The sequence below is a fragment of the Poecilia reticulata genome, unplaced genomic scaffold, assembly GCF_000633615.1.
Source record: "Poecilia reticulata strain Guanapo unplaced genomic scaffold, Guppy_female_1.0+MT scaffold_190, whole genome shotgun sequence".
In the NCBI taxonomy this organism is placed as follows: domain Eukaryota; kingdom Metazoa; phylum Chordata; class Actinopteri; order Cyprinodontiformes; family Poeciliidae; genus Poecilia; species Poecilia reticulata.
This window is the reverse complement of record NW_007615019.1, coordinates 110,403-114,810: the sequence shown is the minus strand read 5'-3', so window position 1 is coordinate 114,810 and position 4,408 is coordinate 110,403.

Genomic DNA, 4,408 nt, shown 5'->3' with positions numbered 1-4,408 from the left:
TCTGGGAGAAATGATGGAAATGATCCACCAATCAGATTCCACCTTCAGCTCAGATGGTTTCCATGGTGACCTAGTCCAGCGTTTAAAATGGATCCGCCAGGTGCTGAGTCAGACCTGTGACCCCGTGGTGACCTCTGCGTCTCCTCAGCTGAACCTGCAGAATGTTCACTGCTGCCTCATCCACAAGGTCAAAGGTCAACCAGCCTCCATCCTGCAGCTGAGGCCAAACTTGAAAAGTGGAAAAAAACCTTGATTTTCAAATAAAAATGTAATTATTCTATTGTGGCTTTTCTTCCTTTGTTTTTTTCCTTTTACATCCTAAACTATAAAGTAAACATGAATATTTTAGTGAAATAAATGACGTGTTTCTGTAATAACCTCTACAGTAAAAAGACTAAAGAGGTTTTAGTTCTTTTTTTTACATTTTTGGGTTTAAGTTGCTCTGAAAAGACTTGATGCAACTTTTCAGTTGCCTGATGGTTAAGAAATTTCTACCATTTGTCTGAACTGCAGCCGGCCGCGCAGGGGCCCCGGGCCGCGCTGCGCAGGGGGCCCGGGCCGCGCAGGGGCCCCGGGCCGCGCAGGGGCCCCGGGTCGCGCAGGGCCCCCGGCCCGCACGTTGACACCCTGTTTTCAGGCCTAAATAAGTTCTTAGCGGCTCTCGGGGCGGACCGGCGATCAGCAGGAGATTTTTTCTCTTTCTCCTCTGATTCAGACAGTTACTCATGGCTCACGCGCGCGTGTCACGCTGCGTGTGGCGTGGGCGGAACGAGGCGAGGCTGGAGAACAGCCCGTCTGACGGACCTGCAGTCCGGGCGGGATGACCCGGTCCGGTAATCTGGTTAATAGTCTGACAGACGGAACCATGTGAGCGTTTGATCCCGGCCCAACACGCCCCGAACCGTCTAGACGGACCATCTGATCCCGCACATGATCCCAACGCACCACAACAAACAGACGGAGCGAGCGGCTCCTGCAAACAGCCAGAAACTCCCAGGAACTGCGGGGCTCCGCCGCATTCCTGCCGCTCCGCCGCCTGTAAGCGGATCCGCAGCAGCTTCTTTCCAGCGGGGCGTTCAGACGGTCTGGACTCCTGACCAGCAGCACCGGAAGGTCCAGCAGCACCGGAACAAACTGCTGCAGCTGATCTGAGGATCAAACGTGTTTCTGTTGCTCTCAGTTCATCTGAGCAACAGGAAAATAAAGTATTTTTAATATTCACTGCAGCTAGAAAACCTTTTGTGTCAGCAGAAAATAAGACATAAAGGTGATTATATTGAAACTAATAGAACCCGGATGATCCGGTTGATGTGGAACATGGAGACAGATCCACTGGATCAGAACCAGAATGAACAGAATCTGTTGCAGTTGGACGTAGTGACCCGAGTGTTTCTATAGTTTTAGGTTTCTGTGTCCAGTGAGTCTGTTGTCCTGTCAGGTGTCTCGGTTCAGTGATTCTATTTAAGTCCACCTGTTGTCTCTGTCTCTTGTCTGTCTTGTCTACGTAGTTTGTCCATCAGTCGTTTGCTACCAGTGGCTAGCTTAGCTTCCGCCCTGGTCTGTCTGCTTTCTGACCTCAGCTCTTCAACATCCTGGCATCAGGATGACTTCCTGTAGCAGATTTCATGTTAAAACACATTCTAATAACTTCACTTCATTAAACTGGAGTGAATCTGAACTGGACCTGTGACAAAAACTCTGAAACTCATCTATAAACAGGATTTTTTTCTTTTTAATCTTTTAGCCAGTTTTCCTTAATAGTGTGTTTAAATGTAATCTGACTCATCAACACAATCCTTTCACACGAAGCTGAACCGAGAACCAGTCAGTTCTCTTCTAGTTAAGCAGCCAATCGTGTGTGGTTGCTAGGGAAAATATCAAATGTTTGACCAATCAGCATCGCTGAATTTAATGTCTGAATGCGCTGTGAATTTCGCCTCCACCTGTAAAGATGCGTTTAAGCCAGCAGGGGGCGGTAATGCAAACCAACCGCCAAAAAGCATAAAAGAAGAAGACGACGCGGGAAAGTTTTGGGCAGTTGGTGAAGATGATAATGGCGCCGACAGAGTCGTAATCACTCGATACTGGACTGAACTTTGAGATCCACTTTTTGCTCTAAATTTGTTAAACACACATTGAAGTAACGTTACGTCTACTGGGGTAGATTAACGTTCCTCCCAGTCCAACAGGAGCCATGCTGTCCGCTCTGTCCCCTCCACGTCCTCCGTGTCCCCCGTCCCCTCCGTGTCCCCTCCATGTCCCCGGCCCCTCCATGTCCCCCGTCCCCTCCATGTCCCCCGTCCCCTCCGTGTCTCCCCGGCACGCGGCAGCTGTCAGTGATCTGTGGTTGCATCTGTACTCTAAAGGCTCCATGAGGGATGAGAACTGCGATATGAACTTTGACCTTGTCCTGAGCAGATGCTGCTGTGGTCTGTAGGAAATCCTCTGGTGCTTCATAACCTGGAAACTAACATTTTTATTCTCCCTCTTAAATAAAAAGAGGTAATAAAAGTTTGAATGTTAAAATAATGTTTCCCTCGACGTCAGAGAGTCGGACGACCTCTGGAGCTTCAGTCAGACTCGACTCTTGGCCTGGCGTTTGTGTTTAGAGCTTCGTCCGGAGGATTCGTTCGTTCGTCATGTCTTCACACTGCCGAGCGTCTGCCAGATGCTGCCGAGCGACTGCCAGACGCTGCGGGGCGTCTCCCAGACGCCGCCGAGCGTCTGCCAGACGCTGCCGAGCGTCTGCCAGACGCCGCCGAGCGTCTGCCAGACGTTTCCCTGCTGTCATTTGATGAGCAGATCATCCAGGCTGCTGGTTTCCTGGAGGTGCTGATAAAGGTCGACGCGGTCCGATGGAGCCACATGTTCGCCACGGGAACAGTCCAGCTCAGTCTAGAGCTGTGCTGTGTAGATGCTGAGTCTTGCCACTGAAGGTGAAAGCTGTGTTTTCATCCACTTGTGAGTGAAGTTTTAAAATGTTGCCAAAAAGGAAACATGAGTTAGTCGTGTTTCCATCTGCTGGTCTGGAGAGAATCTACCAGCAAAGCGTGATGTCATCAGATGTAAACAGGAAGTGGACGTTGCTAACTCCCATGAATCAGAGGGTTTTCCTCTCCATGCTGGAGGTTTGGGTTCAGAAATGTTTCCCAGTTTGGTGCCTCTGGTAAGGCACAGACCGGAGTGGATGGGAGCATTTGGTTTGAATCCGTGTTTCTCCTTTAGCCCGTTAGCCATTAGCTGTTTTGGTGATTTCCATCAACATGCTTCAAAGTGAAACATGGTGATGCAAACACTGGCAGCTTGGCCCACTTTCTGATTGGCTGCCGTGTCTCTGAGTCCTCTGGCCACCAGCACAGCTTTGAAATGTAATTCCCAAAGATCCGGCCCTGCTGTCGATGAGAGAAATACACATCAGAACAAACGCAGCAGGACGCCGTGAACCTTTGATCCCAGTAGACGTTCATTATTCAGAACAGCAGCACAAATAAATATGAGTTAACAGGGGATCTGCTCCGACAAACACGACATGTTTGTTTCTCTATAGATGGTTGCCTAGGAAACGGTGCTGCTGGTTTCAGTTCATAAGCAAAATAATAAATTATTTTTGTTTTCCTGATAAGTTTTAGTGAATTTTTGATCCTTTCAATAAATACGAATGATAGAAAGTACTTTTTGTTCTTTGAGTGTATGTCTTTGGAAAATTATGGATTTTCTCCAGAAGGAATTAGTTGATCGGTTATGAGAGAACACCAATAACCTTTAAAATGTCCAATAATCGATCAGCTTCGGAGCGGATACGTCTGCCGGACTCTTTCACTCCGTGTTCTGGTCCAGATGGGAGTGAAGTGTTGAATCCGGCCCAGGCTGCGATGGTCCCGTACCTTTCTCCTCCCGATGCCCCCCGCCCTCAGTCCCAGCGCTTCCTGTCTGTGTGGGACCGCCGGCAGCCACTCGGCCTCATGGGAAATCCAGGGTTTGCCCGCGGCCCATCAGCCTGATGGTATCTGACATCTCGCTTGGGTGAACACTGTGTTCCTTCACAGGAATGTGTGTGTTGACAGCCGAGGCTTTGATGATGCTTGTGGACCTCCGTCAGCGTGTGAGCGACCGGCGGACATCTGATCCGGCGGCGTGCTGAGGAGCCGGGGCTGATGGGAAACATCTCCAGCCATCTAAAGCGGTCCCATGCCGCCCAGGATAAAACTACAGCACGGATTGGTTGGTTTCTACTGACTCGTTTATTAAATCATGTTTGTGTCGGAACTCAGTCGTCTTAATTGGACGGTTGGCAGGTTATTTGGTTTCCCTCCAGGCTAATGAAACCTTTCAGAACCGAATCAAGGGAGAACGGCAGGAAGATCAGTGCTGCCCGTGTGTGTGTGTGTGTGTGTGTGTGTGTGTGTGT